Below are 22,882 nucleotides of genomic sequence, written 5' to 3' on the forward strand. Positions count from 1 at the left end.
CCCTACTGTGAGGCAGGCTGGCTGTTTTCAGTTTCAAACCAATGTTCCCTCCCCGTTGTTTTTTTTTAAAAAAACCCCACTTCCATTTGCTGTTATAATTACAGGGAAGGCAAAGGTTAATCTTGCACCTGTCTCAAGGTCTCAAGACTTTTGGCCCAATGGAAATGAAGGTTGCAGCAGGTGCACCCCACTCTAGTGAAAATCAAAACAACAGCAGAGCAGATAATGATGGTTGGATAAGGAGTGCAGACCGCCAGCCTAATAGCAGTACCGCCTGGTACTAAGGGGCTGCACGCTGCACAGCTGGATATGTGCCCTCTCATATTGTTAGCATTAGACTGTACCCACCTGGAGGAAGGAGAAATTAAAAATTATGAAGTGCTCTTGGAGAACTGGCAGTGATAAAACTTGGCTTCCTGGCTGACATTTTAAAAATTCAGCCTGGCTCCCTTTGATGGCTCGATCCTCTGAACCAGAATGGTGTAAACAAGCCAAACATCAAAGCATAGCAGACTAGATAAAGAAACCCAGGCAATTTGATAAAGGCAATTTTAAATGAAAACCAAGGAAGGGTTCTCTTTTTAAAGTACAATCTATAAAATAGGAAGGGTGAGCAACTCGGGCTCTGAGGGCCTCTGCTATGCTCCTTGTGTTACCTAAGGCACATTCATTTAACTCGCTACACTTCAGTTATATACCTGGAGGACACAGTTTGCAATATTCTTCCCGCTTTAACAGTAATTTCACATGACATAAGCCTCTATTATATTTATTTATAGAGATGTGGAGGGGGGAATTGTTAGGGTAACATAACCAAACATAATATAAATGTAAATACATACCCCAGTTTTAAACCCTTCAAAGGTAGAAAATGCATAATTTAAAAACAAACAAACAAAAACCAGAAAAAAAACTTTTTACATATATGTTTGTGTTTCACAGAAGGTTTAAGTCCCCCCACCCCCCGGTGTGTTACTTTACATGTGACCTTACACAGAGAGAATAAATGTTTTGGGGCAATAAATACATTATGAATCTCAATCTATAGTGCTACTTCATGACGTATGAAATGACCCTTAAGGCTAGGGTACACTGATGTATAGGGTTCTTCTTTTCTTTCCTGCAGTGTATGCCTGAAACTTTCTTGTCCCCCTCCACAGTGTACCTTCTGACTCACTGTAGCTTACTATGGCTAAGATGGTGCTGAGGGAGAGATTGGTAGATAAATGGCTTTGTTTTTTCCAACATGGGCGACCTTTGGATATGTTTCCATCCTCTGCACCTGTTCATAAGCTCACCCAGCCAAGTCCATCCTGTTTGATGGAACAGATGTGCACCTTCCACCACCAGACAATAGGGCACAGCACACTGCTCTGCACTTAAGCTCAAATGAAGAAAGCACATCCTGTACTCACTCTTTTAGGGCCTTTTCATCCATTCTTATTTCATATATTCCAGAAGGAAGCTGCCAAAGCTGAGTCCTGCCATATGTACAAAGCCTCCTTCAACCTGGTCCCCTCCAAATATTTTGGACAACAAATCTCATCATGTCTTGCACTTGTGGTCAAAAACATATGGAGGGTAACAGGTTGAGTAAGGCCAGCACAGAGGCACAATTTGGACAAGCCTTCCACTTGAATCGAGGGTACACACAGGATATCTGAGTCACTCATATCATTGTACACATGATGGGGAGGAACACACACCAAAAAAGGGCAATATTTGGCTTGATGAAGATACAAATCAACCCCTATGATTCTTTGAATGAGGCAGTTTCCATACATTCCTTGTGAAGGGAAGGAGATACCAAGAATGGTATCTCTGCATACGTAAGTAGTGGTTCTAAGAGTGTCAACACTCTATGAGGGAGATGGGGTGAAGCGTAGAACATTAGCACTCAGGACCAGGACCACAAATGATACTCCTTGTGGGAGATAGGCAGCCAGTGAAGGCATTTTTCAGCATTTTCAGTACTGGTGCTCATTACCTGAATGGCATGGCGTGACAGTTTAGCTTTGGTATGTCTAAAGCTCTCCACCCTCTTTGCCACACAGGTCAGTTGTGTGGTTTGTTTTTGTTTTTTTAAATAATAATAATCCCCTGAAGCCAGATTTTGTGTGGAGCCTATAAACTCCACCCCACAGTGAACATTTTAAAAGTCTCCAAAACTCAAGTCTCATTCTGTAAGACTGCAAAGAACAAATTCATGACACCATGAACATATTGTGAGCAATAGATCTTCTACTTCAAACTGGAAGGCTGAAGCAACCAGCAGTTAAAATGGCTTTCTAAATAGAAAATCGCTTTACCTTAATTATCTCAGGGTTGCTGCTCTGGGGTGTTATTTTGGAACTTTATTTGCAATGCTCCTGTTTCTAAATATAATGCTCTTACGTTGTTACTGCTCTGAAGTGGCTCAGATAGATATCTTGCATGGAGTTTCAGTACATGTTTGTTCCAAAGACCCTTACATTTTTAGTACATCATAAGAAATCAACACCATTATTCATACCATGGCAATTTTACTCTTTTTCTTTATTCTGCTTGGTGAGGATGAGATTAGCAGCTACGGAAAGGTACAGGTAGAGGTTTTTGTTTAGATGCATTGGGGAAACGCACACAATGAGATCTTCCTGAAAGGTTTATAGCATGGTGTTTACACTTGACTTGCACCTTACTATTCCAGCATATATAAGCCAGAAAGCTAGAGCTTTAGCTCTGTGACCTGATTCCAAGTTCTGCAAACTTCAATTCCTGATGGAGCCAACCCTGTTGCCAAAACTGTAAAGTCAGCATAGTAGTGGAAAGCACTGCAATGACAGGATGTTTACAGACCTGGATGGTCCAGAGGGTGAAAGCTTGAACAACGCCTTAACTAATCAGGAAGCATCCCTGCTGTATCAGAGCCTCAGACTTAAAAACAATTTGCTAAGGTATAACAAACGGGTTTCTGCATTTCAGCAAAGGTTCTGCAATATAATCTCTGGGACTGTCACGGGGCTTTTCAAAACAGCTCAAAAAGAGTGCCATATCTTTTTCAGAATGCCTCAATATTTATATTTTTACCTTTTGAGGATCTTCTCCTCTAACATTGTGCACAATATTAATACTGCACACAATATTAGAGAATAGTAACACCGCAGGTATTCATTCCTATTTTATGGATGCAGAAAAGAAGTTGAAAAAAGAGGGATCTGATAGCTGGCCAAGTGAAAGCTAGCCAAGTTAAAAATCTGATCTAGGAACCAGATTTCTTTTAGCTTTGGAGCAATCGTGCTGCCTTAAATCAATGTCCATGTAGTCCACACTTTAGGAATGCTTTATGGACTCCATAAGAATTAATAGCATCAGTTCAAAGAAATAAGCCAAACATGGATTTGGAATTCTTAAGAGTGAAGATGATTTGCCCCCTATTTTCACATAAAACTAACTAAACAACATCTGATTAACTATTTGCTTTATTTTTTGGACTTCTAGTCCATCCTATCCCAGCCACTATGAAAGAAGTGGAATGCTTTATAAACAAAAAGGAGTTAATAGTGCAGTCTCCTCCCATGGTATTTTGACCTGAAGTTAGGGTGGCCAAAATCACCAAAAGAGAAGAACTGTTTCACCCAATAAAGGGGAGGGAGGACAAATGTGACACTGATTTGCACAAAATCTGCATATGCAAATTTTGAAATAACAACTATCAAGTAACAAGAAATACAGTGCATCACTCCATATTGGAGAAAACTTTGAGACTGTGACACATGTGCCTGTTCAGTCTGAAGTCTAGGTGGCAAACTGTTGTTCATCAGCCTCAAACCTCTGCTCTTCTCCCTTCTGATGGTTATCTTTAAACTAGACTTGGATTGGGCAGCCCTTCAAACAGAAGACTGTGTTTTGAGGGCTGTTCAAAGAGAGAACAAACCAGTGAAAAACAGGAGATATGTCCATTCTTGTTGGGGTATTGTATAACACTATATCATATAATGTAAACAGTTTTTTAATAATAATACAGATAAGAATGGAACTCGAGAACATGCACAAACTGCAAGCTAAGATGCCAGAGGATGAACCTCATCGCTTGGGCAATCCTTAAATCTTAGCCTGCTGGAAAGTTGGCATGATTGCTCTGCTCCACTTTAAATTTCCACTATGGCATATGGAGTGGGCTGCTATTGTCAGGAGGAGGGCTCTGGGCTAGAAGGACCATTGGCCGGACCCAGGAAGGCTGTTCTCCTGCTACAGCAGACAGAGAAGTATAATGTGCAGATGGCAGCTTGGCTCTTATTATTTCCTCATATGATTGCCTGGCACTGCTGCTGGAGATCAAGAGTCGTATCCTGCATCAATTAAAGTCACTGGAGGATGCCTGGTAAGTTTTAGGATTCAGCCTTAGTTTATTGGCAGCCATGGAATGTTGGATAGCGCTCCTCTACTCTGATACCCCTTAGGATAGAGATTTTGCTTCATTTACAATTATGAAAATTAACTTTATGGAAGGAAGTTTATTTCCAATGTGAACAATAATAGCTGTTTACTTTCTTAGACTTTTCTTTCAGAAAAAAATAGAATTAATTTTTTGCTTGGCATTTTATGTCAGGCCAGCAATGTAAAGCACTTTAATACTTTCCTGAGCCTACAGCAAAGCAGTTATCAGTCTGTATCAGAAACAAAACAAGAGGCGGCAATTTAATTAAGTGGCAACTAAAGAATTAAGAGATAATACTTATTAATGTGTGGCAAAAATATCTCTTATGTGAGTGTGCTTCTCTTGGAAGACACAGTAAATAACATTTAGAGGAGAGGCCTGGGAAGACAAATACAACTCCTGCATGTAAACACTGTTTTACCATTTATATGCTTAAAGAGAAAAGAATACAGTATAAATCATATTCCTAGTAATAGTTTTAGGGGGCATCTCTTGATGTGCTATATAGATTCATAAAGAACCATCTGCTTCCTACAATACTATACTCTAAAGCGTACAGAACAAGAACCTCTGATTTCCTTTTGGCGCATAAGCTATTTTCAACTGGAATAAAAATAACACAAGGGAAACTAGCATTAGCTTTACCTATTGCACCCATGGCATATCATTACCATCTGCTTAATGTTTGAATGGGAGGCCAATAGAGCTGGAAAAAAGAAACTAGGGAGCACCAGCAGAGCGGCTTTGCTCCTTTATGTTAACGCCTGAAATAGAATGGGAAAAGAGGACGGAGAGGAGGATCTAAACCAACTCCTTCACGGGGCTTTTGTGAACTCTTCAGATGATGGTAAGCAAGTGGCTAGTGCTCAGCTCAGGTGGTTGTTCTATGGGCAGCCAGTATCTGTTCCCAGTGTCCACCAAGAACTCATGGTGTAGATGAGCCTAGAGGAGGGAAGACTCACTTCCTTATCTCCATGACAATAGTGGTACCTCAGGTTACAAACACTTCGGGTTACAGACTCCGCTAACCCAGAAGTAGTGCCTCGAGTTAAGAACTTTGCCCCAGGATGAGAACAGAAATCGCGCAGTGGCGGCAACGGGAGGCCCCATTAGCTAAAGTGGTACTTCAGGTTAATAACGGTTTCAGGTTAAGCACGGACCTCTGGAACGAATTAAGTTCGTAACCAGAGGTACCACTGTACAGTGGTAAATTGGGTTGCATACGCTTCAGGTTACATACACTTCAGGTTACGGACTCCGCTAACCCAGAAATATTACCTCAGGTTAAGAACTTTGCTTCAGGTTGAGAACAGAAATCGTGCTTGGGCGGCGCAGCGGTAGCAGGAGGCCCCATTAGGTAAAGTGGTGCTTCAGGTTAAGAACAGTTTCAGGTTAAGAACAGGCCTCCAGAATGAATTACTGTAAGTTCTTAACCCAAGGTACCACTGTATTGCAAAGTGATGGGGGGGGGTCAGTTCTCCCTCAAAACAAATCAAATGCAAGTAAAACACAGACCAGGGCACCTGGCTAACTGTGGGAGCACAGAAATGTGCCCTTTTAGGGGTGGGCTTCAGGAGGTACGTAGAGGCTTCTTGGGGGTTGTATACAAGCCATAGGCTAGCCATCCCTGCTTTACAGCATCCAAACGCTTTCCATGTCCAAGGGAGACCAGAAAGCAGATAAAAAGTATCTTAAAAGGGAAAAAAAATTAAGTAGACTTGTACACTTTGTGAAATATCTAGAGCGTTGAACTTGCTGTCTTGCTATTTTACTTCTACAACTGTATTATCCCCAAAGAGGTACCTACAACAGAGTTATGGGGCATTTGAGAAGAAATGAAAACCGAGGGCAGGTCGCACCTCATAATTCAGCTCCATATGTCCCCTGGATACACGTGTAATTACATTAGGAAAACATTTTGCCCCAAAGAAAACAATTAGGGAAGCAATTTACTGTTTGCATTAAAGAAGGATGGCTTAATTCTTCAGATACACACCACAGTAAACATAAACTGGAACATTTCAGTGAGTCCATACTGGAAGCGATACTGTATTTTTACGTTATGTGTGCAGAAGATGCTTTACGTCCTGAACGTAGCTTGGCAATCTACAGCCAATAAAGCACACTAATTAGATGAAGAGTCATAAATGCTTGACAATAATTCTAATCAGTGTTTTAATAGGATGCCACACTATGTGCTGCATATCTGCAAGAGGAACAAATAAACCCGGGAGACCTGGCCTGTGTGCATGTGTAGCAGCTGACCCACTTCCCCTCCTGCCAATTTTCAAACAGGCCTCTGCATATGCTGTTTTGGCAGCTGCCTCAAGGGAAGAACTGGGCGCAGCACCTATAGGTAATCAAAATGTCCCACCCTGGTGGGATAAAGGAAGCCTCATGCAGGCTGCATATGCTGTCTGATTTGGGTAGAACAGTTTTCGGTGCTTAAGTAACATTCACAAGTTTTTGTTAATCAAGGAGGTAAAGATAGAGCCATATTAAAGGGGTCCTGTTCTTTTTCTCCAATAGAAATAATGAGTAATGAGGTGGAGATGGTTAAGGGGAGAGATGGAAGGATCTGTTAATCCCACCCCACCCCCCATTCCCTTATTTTTACAATCTTAAATTCTCCGTCTTTCTACAACAGATTGCCATTTTTAAAAGGGAACTCCTCATGAAAAGTTATCAGCATACTGGTGTGAATTTCTCCTAACACACACACAGTTTTGTACACATTATTGAGTAACATAACAATTTTTTTGCAAGGAATTTACCCTAATATAAAGCAGTTTGGCATGTTAGTATCACAATATTGCCATTTTTATCCACACTTTCCCCTAGCATATGCATTTTTGTACACATTGTGTGGCTGAATAATTGAATTGCGAAATTAGGAAAAGTGTGAATTTCAAAGAACAGTTACACTTCCGTTTGTATATGCTGTCCTTGCTTTAAAGGAAATATGTATCCAGAAGTGCAACAGTGTTTGTAACTACTCACACATACACACAGTAGATTCACTTGCGCATAAATGCATATTCAGAGATCTATCCGGCTATAAGTAACTTTTCCCCCTGAAAAAAATTAAATTTGAAAGAATCAGCCAGAAGTTGTCCATGCCTACAGTGCTATATCAATGGACTGTGTGATAAATCAAAGTTGCCAAATTACTGTGCTATCCTCACTAAATTTGTCAGCAAAGTTCAGTTGGTGTAGGATGTATCATGGGACCCAACCCATTACAAAAAGAAAGGCCCATAGGACTAAATATAGCTAACATATTTCCCCTAAATAATCATGATTACCAAATCTCTTAATGCCCAAATCTGCCATAGCCTGACTGGCATGAAATAGCACTTATGTTTAGTTTTATGTCAATATTGTTATGAATAGAAATTATTAGACAGGCATAAAGAAAGCAATATGCCATTAAAAAGGGAGCAAAGTGTACAGAAATTTCGCCATTTAGGTCACTTATCCAAGTGATAAATCTCCAAAACTGCCTCTTTTCATCATTACTGAATGGAAATATTTGGTACCACTTCCCCTTCTCCCCCATCTAAAAGGGAGTATAAAAAGAGCCAGGAGCAATGGGCAATTGGACAGAAAGGCCACCTGGGCATAAAGCAAGGATATCTGATATGAGTCCTTGCACCCCCTTCTGCTCCTTTAAACATCACAGCAGCTAATGAGCCTGACTACCAGTGACCCCCTCCTGCCCAGACCCTTGCTCTCAGTCTTTTCCTTATGGATTTGATAGATGTGGTTCTCTCAGGAGATGTCTATGAGCCAATTTGTACAGTGGCCGTACAGCCCCATTACACAGATCGGATAAACACACAGATCTGTCAGCCTGGCTCCGGTCCCGACACTCTCGCAAAGCACTGCCAAATGACTTACAAAACTGCTGTGTCCTTTCCCTCCTGCCGCACTTCACCCCCGCATGGTGCTCAAACTGGTTTTCTGTTTCCTGCTGCCAAATCGCTTTTGAAAGCCCCCCTAGGGGCCTGGAGGAGGAGCCACACACCACTCGTTTCCCAGCACCACGGCCTGTTATTGCTTCCCAGTGAAAAATAAGAGCTCGAGCCCTGTGTAAATTGTTAATATCGCTTTCTTTTGCTCATAAAGAGGCACGGCCGATGCCCGACTGCTGTGCCTCGTGCATAATTCATGGCGTGCCTTAATGTGCAGAGCTCTCCTCTGCAGTCCATTTCCCAACATAAAATTTAGCCATAAAAAGCAGGTTCCTTGTGAAACATGAATGTGGCACCTGAATTTTAAGGTGGCCATGTGCTGCTTTAATTTCTCGTAATAGAAGCTTGCGGAGTGTCAGAAAGCAGTTGGCCCAGGATGGAGAAGAAGGGCAGAGCAAAAGATGAGCCACATCTTGGCACTTTGAGGAATGCAGTGCTGCCTTTTCATTTATTAAGGCCTTCCCAGTCTCAAGGATTACTCCAAATAAGATCCTGCCTTTACCAGCTAAGGACCCGGACTGAAACCATTCAGGTTTCATCTACCTGCAGGGCTCAGCTGTATTCAAACACCCTTCCCTTGCACCGCCATAGACAGCCAAATCCAAACAAATGCCAGCATATATTTGGTTGGAAAAATAAGAAGACCCAGCTGTCATTATCTGCATTGCTGCAATTGCCCAGAAAAGTTGCTCGAGCTCCCAGTCAGTACCAGCTTCTGCAGCCCGAAACCAGTGGTCTCTGCAACCACTCCAAACATGTTGGTGTCGTGGATATTGTTGGCACAAACATATTGGGGTTGCAAATGTTTTTGTGATTCAATAGATCCTTTGTGCCCTTCTAATAAGCTGCCTTTCATTTAAGTCATATTGAACACAGATGGGTGGTGCTGGAATTACTTCTTTCACCATTTTGTATTACTGGAAATATTCCCGAAATGAGTCATTTCCCACTACTGATCCCCCTCTCAAATGTACAACATATATTTTATTCACAGGGATAGTAACATTGACAACTAATTTTAAACATAAATTCAGGCCGCTTTTAAAGTATTTTGCTAAATAAATATATAGGCTCTAAGAGCAAAAGGGGGTAGGAAATGGGGGGGAATGAGATATACAGTAGGGGAGAACATCAGAAGTGGGATAAATTAAAGCTGGAGCAGTTTAAAAGGTTGGAAGCTCTCCAATATTCTGCAAGAAAGTCAGATGCAACAAGGGCATTCCAATGTTATGTCCCAACAGGGGCTGAAAGGAAAAGAGAAACGGTCACAAAGAAAATAAAATCTGTATTTCGTTTATTATTATGTGGGCACTTAAACTGTCAATCAGAATTGGCTTTCTGCCTTCACAAATTAAAATGGCACAACTTTTTTAAAAAAATATAACAAAAGTGCTCTCTTCTGTCTCCAGAGATCTATCAAACATTTGCACTCCTTTAAAGGTACAACAGATCAGAAGGTGAGAGGGTCGCTGAAGAAGACAAGTTAATTTAGCTGCACCCCCCTTCCCAGTAAGGCCCTGAAACATCCATTTCAAGATAAATATGAACAGAAAGTGACTTGCGAAGTTTCTACAGGCAATTGTTCACTTTTGCGGGAGGGTCAGGGAGAATTCTAGGAATTATTTCTTAGGCCTCCTGGGATGCCCACCCAAGCGACAGGAATGCCTGAGGAGAAAAGGCCTAAAAGGTGAGTTGTATAGCTGAATGGGAGGGCAATTTTTGCAGAGCCAGTGTGGTGTAGTGGTTAGAGGGCCAGACTAGGACCGGGGAGACCAGGGTTCAAATCCCTCCACTCGGCCGTGAAGCTCACTAGGTGACCTTGGACCAGTCACTGCCTTCTCTACCTCACAGGGTTGCTGTGGGGATTCGGTGAGGAGGGGCAGAACCATGTATGCCAACTTGAGCTCTATGGAGGAAAGATGGGATATGAATGCAATAAATAAGCAATGATAATAATAGTAAGTCTTAGCCCCAGCTTCCTTTCCCAGCTAGCATGAATACACCCTTCTCTCTCACACACCATCTCTTAATCTTCCTCCTTTCCAACCTTCAGGATCACCGCTTCTGTCTAGTGCCTCATATGTACCCTGATCTCTTTTCCTTATTCCTATCCCAGCCCTACCTGGGGGTCCAACCTGCAGCCTTCTGCACGCCAAACACTGAGCTCTGCCTCTTCCCTACAACTCCTGCTGCACGCAACTCTGCCTTTTAGTGTTCATGGAAGAAAATGAAAATAGCAAAAGTGACCTAATGAATTGTCAAATAATCACAAGACAATGCTTTGACCACTCACCAGAAGCATTTACAGCTCTTTCCCCATTTTGTTTCACGAGGGTTACAGCAGCCCAGCTGGCTCCTGAGTTTTAATGCAAGGATTAGATGAGCAAAGATTCCCGATGTTGCAATGCATTAAAGGGCAGAAGTTGTTTTACACTAGTCCTTCATTATTGAAGTTTCTGTCATTGAATTTATAATTCAAAGACGATCCTGCTCTCATCTGCTTTAGTGAAGCTTGCAAAAGACTCTGTATCATTAATTTTAAAATTCACACAATGTATCTAATACTGTTAACAGTGTGTGCCAATAAATGTCCTTAGACAACCTTGGGTTTCCTCCCCTCAAAACGGATTGCACAGATATCTTTCACAGCGTACAGTGGTACCTCGGGTTAAGTACTTAATTCGTTCCAGAGGTCTGTACTTAACCTGAAACTGTTCTTAACCTGAAGCACCACTTTAGCTAATGGGGCCTCCTGCTGCCGCCGCGCCACCAGAGCATGATTTCTGTTCTCATCCTGAAGCAAAGTTCTTAACCTGAAGCACTATTTCTGGGTTAGAGGAGCCTGTAACCTGAAGCGTATGTAACCTGAAGCGTATGTAACCAGAGGTATCACTGTTGTTGTTGTTTAGTCGTTTAGTCGTGTCCGACTCTTCGTGACCCCATGGACCAGAGCACGCTAGGCACTTCTGTCCTCCACTGCCTCCCGCAGTTTGATCAAACTCATGCTGGTAGCTTCAAGAACACCATCCAACCATCTCATTCTCTGTCGTCCCCTTCTCCTTGTGCCCTCCATCTTTCCCAACATCAGGGTCTTTTCCAGGGAGTCTTCTCTTCTCATGAGGTGGCCAAAGTATTGGAGCCTCAGCTTCACGATCTGTCCTTCCAGTGAGCGCTCAGGGCTGATTTCCTTCAGAATGGAGAGGTTTGATCTTCTTGCAGTCCATGGGACTCTCAAGAGTCTCCTCCAGCACCATAATTCAAAAGCATCAATTCTTTGGCGATCAGCCTTCTTTATGGTCCAGCTCTCACTTCCATACATCACTACTGGGAAAACCATGGCTTTTACTATACGGACCTTTGTTGGCAAGGTGATGTCTCTGCTTTTTAAGATGTTGTCTAGGTTTGCCATCGCCTTTCTCCCAAGGAGCAGGCGTCTTTTAATTTCGTGACTGCTGTCACCATCTGCACTGATCATGGAGCCCAAGAAAGTAAAATCTCTCACTGCCTCCATTTCTTCCCCTTCTATTTGCCAGGAGGTGATGGGCCCAGTGGCCATGATCTTCGTTTCACTGTACTGTAGCGTAAAATACTCCACTCATTAGGCAATTTCCCCTCAATAGCATATACATGTGGTAGAAAGTCAAATCTCTTTTCCCCCCTATAGTGGTTCCTATACTGGTATACTAGTAGTTTAGGGGAGTGGGTGGCTCAGTGGTTTAGACCACTTGGGCTTGCTGATCAGAAGGTTGGCGGTTTGAGTCAGTGTGATGGGGTGAGCTCCCATTGCTTTGTCCCAGCTTCTGCCAACCTAGCAATTTGAAAGCCGCCCACCAGTGCAAGTAGATAAATAGGTACTGATGCGGTGGGAAGGTAAACGGCATTTCCGTGCACTCTGGCTTCTGTCACGGTCATCTGTGTACCAGTAGTGATTTAGTCATGCTGGCCACATGACCTAGAAGCTGTCTGTGGACAAACACCGGCTCCCTCGGCCTGAAAAGCGAGAAGAACGCCGCACCTCATAGTCACCTTTGACTGGACTTAACAGTCCAGGGGTCCTTTACCTTACCTTTTACCTAGTTTAGGAGCGTTTGAAGTCTTCCCAAGGGTTATATAAGAAAAATTATAAGACCTACCCAACTATCCCACACTATCTAGAAACAGCTCTGGGAGACCAGAAGGGAGGTTTTTGCCCTAAAAGTTCTACCAAACATGCACATTTCACTCCTCTTCAAAACACAAAACAAAACACCAAATTTGATGGGAGGCTACAGCAGGAATGGATTTGGCTGGCGTACATTTATCATGGTAGGCATTGCATTATGGCCCTGTATCCTGGGGTTTTAATTCGCCACACTGAGATCATTGTTGCTTGTACTTAAAATAAAAAACCTCACACAAAACTATTAGGAAAATTGCACAGAACATTCACCCCAGTCTGTGAATTACATGGGGGAAAACAAGCTTGCCTTGTACACAATCACCTTTTTGTTCCAGGTGGAATATAGACCAAGGCAGCAGGAAGGGACAAAGGGAGAACACAAGCTTAGCTGAGCCTGCACATGGCAGTGACAATGTCAGATTGCCATCCCCACACAGCTCTGAAAGTTTTGAAATATTAACAGGAACATTTGCACCCATCCCTTCTACAATGTGGTGCAATTTGGACAATGCAAGAAGAACTTTCTGTTGTGGCTATGCCAATTTGAAGCATTTGCCAGGTTTAGACAAACTGCAGCCTGTTAACCACACGTGACTCCCAGTTAGTTACTTTTTTAAATAAAAATTAAGTGGAATTAAATAAACTTTTGTTTATTTAAACCTTTTTATATTTAATCAGTAATGGGAAGGAAGACATGCCGAGAATAGGGAGAAGAAAACTATATGTTGCTGGTATCTGACCTAGGAAATTGGGCAACATTGTGCAGATTGATAGAAACATACACAAGTTGAAAGGCACCTTGGAGGTCATGTAGACCAACCCACTTCTCAATGCAGGTTGGGCAGTGCAAGATGCAATTAAAGTGCCCCTGACAGATGGCTGACTGTACCTTCATTGAAGGATAGTCCATACTCCCAAAGCAGCAGGTACAGAAGAGAGCACAATTCAATGGCTGGCTCAATCAAACTTCAACTCTACAATGATCAATGGTAAATCTACAGTGTAGAATAACCCAAAACATGATATGTTCAACCAGATCCAAAAATCCCCACAAATTCCATATAATCAGAATGTGCTCAACTTTGCGGAATTGCTATGCACCAGTGGTGTAGCTTGGGTGGGGGGCAACTGGGTGCTTGCCCCAGGGGCAAAAATGTTAAGGGCACAAGTTGGGCAAGGGATGCTTCCCTGCCTCCAAACCTCAGCTACTGCTGGAGCTGCTTTCAGTTAAATACACTGAAGTTTCCAAACTGAAATTCAGAAGGCTGTTCTTTGAGGAGCTCCTGCACATTCCAGCTGCAGAAGGCAGCCCAAGAGTGTTCCTGCTTCACGTTCGATTGCATGGTGTTGCTGGGAAACATTCCTACTACCAAGCTGGAGGCTGGACATTGTAGTTTTGGTACCTCACCTCCCAGCTGAAAAGGTGGGCAAGCTGGAAGGGCTCTTTTGCAAAACCTGCTTGCCGAGGGAGGTGGCGGTGTGACAGCTGTTCCCCCAGAAAGGTATCTTTCCTGCAGATGGGCTACGGTGTAGAAACAAACTGGGAAGCAGAGCTGGGCTGGGCCCCACCTGCATGTTGGTTGCAACTCATGGCTCACATCTGCCTCCCTGCTGAGTGCAGGACGAGGAGGCTTCCTGGAGGCACAGCCCTGACTCCCCTCTTCCCAGCAAAGGAGGTGGCTCCATGCTGTCAGCAGCTGCTCTCTCACACTCCTTAGCAAGAGGCAGAAGGAGGAGACCACCCAGGGTGCCTCCTGTGAGTGCCCTGAGGCCACTACCCACAGCCTGGGAGCCTCGGGTTTGGGGGGTGCAATCCTGGCAACCCATGCTATACCCATGCTGTGCACCTAAATCCCCAATTGTGTGCACAGTGCATTTCCTTGGTACTGAAGTCACTGAGGCAGCTACTGCTAGCACAAAGCTTACGTATGCACCAAAGATCACACATGTGTCACAAAGCTGTTGGGTCAGAGATATTAAGCTGTTTGGTTTTTTAAAAAAGATGCTTCTTAAAAGCTATTCTGCTTCCTTATTCGGAAATGAATTCTCATTTGCTCAATTATATTTATGCAAACACTAATTTCCAGGAGCCAAGACACTATTTAGTGACAAGGAACTCTGTAGTGAGAATGAAATATGTCAGAGATGGCTGCCAAGAGGGACATGGTAATATATTGTATGCTAGCCATTTTATGATTCCCACTTCTGTTGCTCCTCTCTCTCTCTTGCTCCCTCATTTTGAATAAGCTTTAAAGGTTATTTTGGTACGAAGTGCATACCTAGAGTTTCTGTGCAATTAAAATCTGCTTTGGTGACAGTTAAAAAGTAGTGTTCTTTTTCCCCATTGCATCACATTCCATTGAGATAGAAAGAAAAAAATCCTACAATTTGCAACTCTTGGAAGGCATATAAAGATAATGCCTCCACCATTCTCAGAGGGTCAAATTAGCAGCAGAGTAAAGACTTCCCCCATAGTTAGAGCAACAACTCTCCTATATATGCAGAAGAAATACTGTTTTCAAGCACCTAAGGAGAAAAGGGCTATTTAGTCGGTCAAAACCAATTTGTAAGTAAAGATACAACATAGGTTCACATACACTTCTGTTTGGGGCCTTCTAAAAGTAGAGTTAAAAGTTCTAAATAGTCTTACATCTCACTACTTTATTCTAGTTTCCAGTTACAGGGTTTCACCATTTTACTCTAGTGTCTTGTTCTCTCCCCCTCCTATGTATTCTGCATCAGAGAATAATTTGATGCAGAAAATGTGTTAGCTGTATCATATGAGTTTCACAATAACTTGTGGCTAAGGTAACAGGGAAAACTGGCTGGATTATGGGAGAAATGGAACTTATTTTCACAATAGTGAATAGTTGTTAAAATATTTTTTTAATTTCCTATTCTGAAGTAAGTAAAGCTTTATATGATTGCTCAACAAATCTGTTCAATATTAACAGATGTTCATATTTAATCACTCTGAAAGCATAGCTATATTACGGTTACTCAAAATACTTGCAAAATCTCTGCATCAGCCATAATAGGCCATTTTAGCTAATTGTTCCTGAATCCGTGTTGAGAAGGTCAGCACTTCTCTTTAACTTTTTAGCAGAATTAAGTTTCCAGTAAGAAGTAAGGTAAAGGTAAAGGGACCCCTGACCATTAGGTCCAGTTGCAGACAACTCTGGGGTTGCAGCGCTCATCTCGCTTTATTGGCTGAGGGATCCGGTGTACAGCTCATGTGGCCAGCATGACTAAGCCGCTTCTGGTGAACCAGAGCAGCACACGGAAATGCCGTTTACCTTCCCGCCAGAGCGGTACCTATTTATCTACTTGCACTTTGATGTGCTTTCAAACTGCTAGGTTGGCAGGAGCAGGGACCGGGCAATGGGAGCTTACCCTGTTGTGGGGATTCGAACCGCCAACCTTCTGATCGGCAAGCCCAAGGCTCTGTGGTTTAGACCGTAGCATAGGAAGTACTTGAGTCAATAAATACAGAGAGGCAGTATCAGATTATCTTAACAAGATTCTTATGATTCACTTACTGTGTTCCCTGGGACAATGGAAGAGTGAAGCTATTGCTGATGACACCATGGAAGTTCAGTTTGCCCATAAGGAATTGTGATGTCATTCCACTTTGAAAGGGATTCTTCCCATGATGAAGGGGTAAGGTGGTGTCCAACTTAGTGCTTTATTGATCACTGTATTGACACACCCTGCTGATGACTGCCTGCTACTCTGGAGGCACATCTGTTTTGCTTTTAGCCATATGGATTTGGTAACTTTGATCTGTGACTTAAAGTACAAATCAAAGTATACCAAATGGAAGAAACATCAAGCAGGAGAGCACCTGGCTCCTCACACATTAGCAGATCTCTAGCCCCAAAAGAAAGAGAGTAGAAAGCACAGCATATAGTCAACTGCTTATGGAAGATATTTCAGTCTGATGCTGTGCCAAAATCTATCTTTAACTTTCTCAAAAGCGTTCTTCCTCTGCAAAGGATGCCTTCATTTTTCTGCCTCATTTCCAGGGCACTTAAAAATGTCAACACTGCAGGGGAGGCGATCTTAATTTTTCATTGTGAGATGGCCAAGGGTGGGTGGGGGGGGTGTGAGTGTGTGTGTATGTGTTTCTTTTCAGTAAACATTTATCCCAGCATTCTGTAACCTCCCAGGCTGCCCACCTTTCCTGATCTGAAAAAGCCCTATGGAAGAAGCTAACTCGTTATGCCTTGTCTTCCCCTGGACTTCAGTTAAGGAGCAGGTGCCTAGGAAGGCTGCAGAGTGCAGACTACCAGTGAGACCAACTGTAGAATGAAAGGACATTTTGGCCACCTCAAAAGTAAGGCAAGATTGACAAGACCACAAGCATGAGAATTTCACCAAAATTTTCTCTCCCCCTTGATAAATTTTAATGTAATCCCCCCCCCTCAATAAATTGACATAGAATGGCTGGGGGAAATGCAGGAGAAAATTTTGGCACAGCACTGCTTCATGCTAAACAGCACAAGGTTCCTCTCTATTTAGCTCCTTGGGCATTAGAAGAGTTCTGCAGCCCCAGAGGACACCCAGCAAAAGGTGACGCCTATGGAAACTGACGCTCTGGGGACATGCAAGTGTATGTGAACAGTAGTTTGTAGCCAGGAGGGGCAATGGTGTGAGTTTTCTTTAATCAATTACTAAACAATAGGAAAGGAACAATTATACTGGAGAGGAACAGGGTGCAGTAGATCTATTACTCGTAGTGAGTCTAAGGTATAAGAAACTGGGTATGTAGACAGTAGTTAAAAGTAGTTGACGATCTGATAAGATCTGGTAGTCAAAAAAGCAGGATCTAAATCAAATAAATAATGAATGTAAACATAATAAATAATAAAATAATTCAAATGTTATGACCTATCTAGAATGAGACCCATTTGAATTTCAAAATCAGCATCCACATTTCATTTGGTTCCAGGGTGGGCTGGGGAAAGCAAATTAGAAAGGATAATATGCATTCAAAAGTATCAGGGATCAATCCACTGTCAAAAAACAATTGCAGTTCAGCAAGGACACCAAAGCTTTAGAATCTCAAACTGGACATTCTAAACAAAACACTTCTCAGTGTAATTTCAGCACATACATTTCTATGGCATTCCATCTACTTATACTTCCTTTCAAGACATGTAATTTGAAACCCACTTCACTGTATGAGTTTACTTTCAACTTCAATTATATTGCTCTGTAATTCTATCAAGTGTTATTCATACAACCCCCATTACAAAACAACCTATAAACTGCAAAATTGCTTTCCCTGGAGTGGGCTGGTTGCTTTCAGCAGTGCTACTTTAACGTAAGTGACTTCTGAATTATTTCCACAGATTCTCATTGCCTGACAATTTGTACTATTTTCACAATTATGTGAGATGGGGACTGGCTATTATCCCTATTTTACAGATGGAGAACTGGACCTCTGACTAAAGGTCACACTACAGTTCTGTTGTACAACACAGCATTAAAACTGGAAGACCTATATCTTCAGCCATCATCATAAATACTTGAATGTCTTTTCTCAATTTACATAGAAGTAAAGGGAGGCTTGTGTGCATTCTATGCCAAATTAAGAAAACAGCAAGTAAAATTTATATTCCAAACGTAAAAGTTTGCTTTTCTGAGATGAAGGAAAGGCAGTATGAAGGAAACCAGCGAACAAAGACTGCAGAGGATAAAGAGAAATGAGTGTAGTAATATTTTCTGGGTGTATAAGGAAAGAGGTGGAATGAGAGAACCAGAGATTTGGAACAGAGACATCTATCTTCCTGCAGGGTCGGTTCAAGCATGGTCTTTTAGCCAGCAGCTCCAATGAATTGACTTCACCCCCAAAGGCCCCCCCCCCTCATTGTCTCCCAAGACAGATGGATGTCAACAACTGCGCATCAAGTAGCCAGTCAGCACTCTAGTGGCAGCGTTTTGCACTCGATGCAATTTCTGCATAGTCTTCAAGGGCAGCCTTAGATAGAGTGCACTGCATTAGCTGAGACGGGAGATAATCAGAGCAGGCGAAATTGTGGGCAGGCTGCCTTGTTCCAGGAATGGCTGTAGCTGGCAAACTAGCCGTAGCTGGAAAAGGGCATTTCTTGCCACTGACGCCACTTGGACCTCAAATGATAAAGGTGGGTGAAGGAGCAGTCCCAGCCAACAAACCTGGTTTCTTATTGACACATTTGAAACAGAGCTGGTGTAGCAACTTTGCAACTTTTTCGAGTAACTAATCATGAACAAAACAGTGGCTACTTTTGAAATGCATAAGGCTATCTTGATAGAAATATTAAGATTGATCCCCTTGATTCACACACCATTGGCTTTGCCACTGGAGTTCATTTTCTAAGTCTAGTGCCAACTGAAATATCGATCAAAACATAATTTCATGACAGCCGTCTTGGATTCCAATACACTAGCAGCTTACACTACCTGCCAGATTGATAACATGACTTTTTAGATGCATGTAGACCACCTCTAACTGAAGTGCACATTTACTGCTCCTGGCGATGAATTAATTGATTTATGTATTCTGTGCAAACACACACCATATAATATTCAAGGCAGCTTCTGTATAATGTGAAATTTAAGAGACTATTCCAATCACTTTTTACCCTACTATTGGTTTAACCATGCCAGTTCTATTAGCAACTTCACATTCAACCATAATTTTGCATTTTGTTTGCTGACATTTATCTTTGTCATGTTGTATATTTCTGGGTAAATGGAACAATCTATAAGCCTTCCTACAGTTGTTTTAAGACAAGTGTTGCTCCAGTCAATTTCCTCAGTTAAGTATCATCTTTCTACCTCCATTATGCATGCAAAGCCACTCTGCCTTTGCAAAGCTGCTCAGAGCCTTCTGCCTTATTTTAATTATTTTTGCTTTAGGGGAAAGAACATTGACTTGAAAATATGATAAGAACCCATTGCACACTTCATTTCAGCCATCTATGGAGCTATTAAGGACATTATGTTTCCATTTTCATAGGACAGAGCCCTATATTTTAAGCACAATGCAATAGCGGATTGTTAATCAAGGGTATATCAAAACTGGTTTGCAGTTTTTATTAAAGAAGGATATCAAAACTATTGCAACCTGATTATGGTATCATGGTGTTTTGTTTTTAAAGGGTTGTTTCCTAATGTGCTGGAAGCTGCAAGTATAGGTTGTGATGGCCGCATTGCCTAGCCTACTGAATTAAGTAGCATGGTTCCACGTAACTTCACATAACTGCAATGCAACCATTTCATTCAAGGCACACTTTTAACGTGGATGCAGAGCACGATCCAACAAGTATGCTCCAAAATATTCTCAATGTCACATTGATTGATGACCTAATGCTGTTCTCATTCTCTATACTGCTAGCTAAACTATAGTCCTATTGGGCTTAAATATTCAGTATGTCACAAAGGAGTAACAAGACACAACATGAGAAAACCCACATGTTTGATTTTTTAATGGAGGTAAGAATTAATTCTATTATTCTATCCTATGCCTTTGAATCATCATCAGATGAAATAAGTTACACACCAAATAATTAATTGTACACCAAGTAATATGGGTATCCGGCTATAAAGACCAGCTGCAGCTGTAGGTGAGTGAGTGCCAGCCTGAGCTTCCCTTCTTAGCTGGCACTTTCACCTGCTCTATCTTGTCTCATGAAACCTTGCGTCTAAGTCAACTGCCTCTTCTTAGCTCAAGGCCCTGCATCCTTCCCTTCTGTTCCATTCATTCCTGCACCTCACTCAGGGCTTATCTGCACTCACCTATCCTCCACTCTTTCCATGCAGACATCCAGGCTTTAATACTCCATGTCCAAGCCGGTATGTGTTTGTATTGTGTGTGTTTGTCCTGTGGTCACCCGCTCTTTAAAGCTCAATCGGAGCAAACAGCAATCCGCGGAAAACACAGGGAAAGTGTGGGGCAGAAAGCAACAACGCATGCTCAGACAGGGAGCATGGAAAGAGCGGGGCAGAAAGTAAATGTGGATAAGCCCAGTCTGTTGTCCTCCTAGACAGTAGCAGTGCTGACTGTTGCCAGATTTGTAATGCCATTTTGCCTAAATAATTTACAATAAGGTTGTGGTTTATGTCTATTAAATCACAATGAAAATAGCATGCAACTGTTATTTGCAATTGCCTGAATTTGCATCAAAACCTTGTGAACAGTTTATTTCAACTCTAGAAACTTTTTAATGCGTCTCAAGACAGTGTCAAGGAAAAGACTCAGGCTTATAAATAAAATATTGCGCTACAAAACGTCTGCGGCAGAATGCTTGTCAAAACTCTCCTTCAGGTCATTGTATAATTATAATCCTTCATCATAAATGGCAGCTCTCAACTCCTTTTACAAAGCGTTTGCTAGTCTAACCCCATTCTATCCTCTAGACTTCAGGAGGGATGGCCAACTGGAGACCCCAAGGCTAAATCTGGCACCTGAAGCAACTGCATCTGGCCTACAGTGGCTCTACTGAATTTAAATCAAGGTTAAATTAACAAAAGAAAAGTACAAAAGTTTCACTTATATGAAAAAAGATATAACTAGGTTTGCATTTGTGTTTTCCTATACAGGCTAGATATTGATTTGGCTAATTGCATATCCCATCTTCTATTGCAATAAAGTAGAGCTAATGAGTGGGATTCACCCAAGGAGCCCCATTGACAGAAGCCCTGCTCAAGCACTTCTGTTTGTGCAAGAGGGCTTGCTTTCCCCACTTTCCTCATCTACAGAAGGGGGTGGGGTTCGTTCCATAGGGTAAGCTGCAATGTTTGTGCAGATGGAACGTTTGTAATAGCATGACATTGAATGCCACCCATGACACCGTTCAAGTTCCCTCTGGAAAGACAGAGGGCACTGACAACTCTCTTCATGAGAGGATATCTCTGAAAGCCTTGACATTCTTTACTCACACATGAACACACACACACACACTCACACACTGATGACCTCATGTCTCATTACGTACCATCATGTACCATGTACTATCCATATTTTTTTGTATTTGTATACCACGTTCAAGGCAGGCCTCATAATAATATGTTTACAAATTGATGTTTACAAATTTATCTGGGCAGCCAATTTTTAGAAGGACAGTCTACAGGGCATTACGATTTACAGTGTTGAAAGCCTTAGTCAGGTCAATAAACGCCATATACAGGGGTTGGTTTTCCTCTCTGAATTTTTCTTGAAGCTGCCGAGCGGTGAAAATCATGTCTACTGTCCCCCTAGAAGGCCAAAAACCATTTTGGGATTCAGGAAGGGTCACCTCGGATATTGTTATGAGACGGTTTGCTAAAATCCTTGAAGGATTTCGCCGGCCTCAGCTAATAGAGAGATGCCTCAATAGTTTCCACAATCAGTTCTGTCACCTTTTTTAAAAGAGAATGATAATTTTGGCATCTCTAAAGTCTGCTGGGATATCTTCTCTTTCCCAGATTTTTTTCAATGAGCTTGTGAAGTTGTTGTGTAAGTTCAATTCCTCCTACTTTGAAGATTTCGGCAAGTATCCCATCAGATCCACTGGTTTTGTTGTTTTTCATTTGGTTAATAGCTGTACACAACTCTCCCAGATTTGGAGATGCTCATCTCTAACTTGTTTTTGCAGAATTTGTGAGAGGACCTCAGCAGCTACGGGGGAGTTGCGGTTAAGGAGATGTTGGTAATGTTCTTTCCAGTGCAGTGCAATAGCTTCATTCGTGTCCTCCATGATAACATGACAGCAACAACCGCAGATAACAATGGCTCTCAAAGGTGTAACGTTGGAAAATGTCGATCACTTCTCCTACCTGGGCAGTTATCTTTCCACAAGGGCTAACATTAATGCCGAAATCCACATCGCCTGAGCTCTGCAAGTGCGGCTTTCTCCCAATTGAAGAACAGAGTGTTTGAGGACCAGGACATTCGCAGGGAAACCAAAATGCTTGTTTACAAAGCTATTGTACTACCAACCTTACTATATGCTTCTGAAACATGGACCACTTATAAATGCCATCTCCAACTCCTCGAAAGATTCCATCAACGGTGTCTCCGAAAAATTTTACACATCACTTGGGAAGACAGGCGAACTAATATCAGTGTACTGGAAGAAGCAAAGATCACCAGTGTTGAAGCAATGATTCTTCAACATCAACTTCGTTGGACTGGTCATGTTGTGTGGATGCCTGATGATCGCCTTCCAAAGCAACTACTCTAGTCTGAACTTTAAAATTGAAAGCATAATGCTGGTGGTCAACAAAAGAGGTTTCAAGACTGTCTCAAAGCAAATCTTAAAAAATGTAGTATAAACACTGACAACTGGGAAACACTGGCCTGCAAGT

At 42.1% G+C, this 22,882-nt stretch overlaps 1 protein-coding gene and 1 long non-coding RNA gene across 12 annotated transcripts in view; both read right to left on the minus strand.

Moving 5' to 3' along the window:
• The window catches only part of TSPAN4 (tetraspanin 4), a 508,885-nt gene that overhangs the window by 94,208 nt on the left and 391,795 nt on the right, over positions 1-22,882 (minus strand). Inside the window, exon 1 of one of the 11 annotated variants that reach the window (XM_081203207.1) lies at positions 16,090-16,108. The exons of the other annotated variants lie outside the window; for them this stretch is intronic. The gene's annotated coding sequence lies outside the window, so the exon portion shown is untranslated. Of the gene's footprint in view, positions 1-16,089; positions 16,109-22,882 lie in introns of those variants that run through there. 11 annotated transcript variants of the gene reach the window in all.
• Positions 9,356-11,265, minus strand: LOC308592251. The gene is made up of 2 exons (XR_014010454.1): positions 10,685-11,265; positions 9,356-9,635 (listed from the first exon to the last, which is right to left on the minus strand). It is a non-coding gene; the product is annotated as an uncharacterized lncRNA (long non-coding RNA).

The sequence above is a fragment of the Podarcis bocagei genome (genome assembly GCF_964188305.1).
Source record: "Podarcis bocagei genome assembly, chromosome: 1".
Lineage (NCBI taxonomy): Eukaryota > Metazoa > Chordata > Lepidosauria > Squamata > Lacertidae > Podarcis > Podarcis bocagei.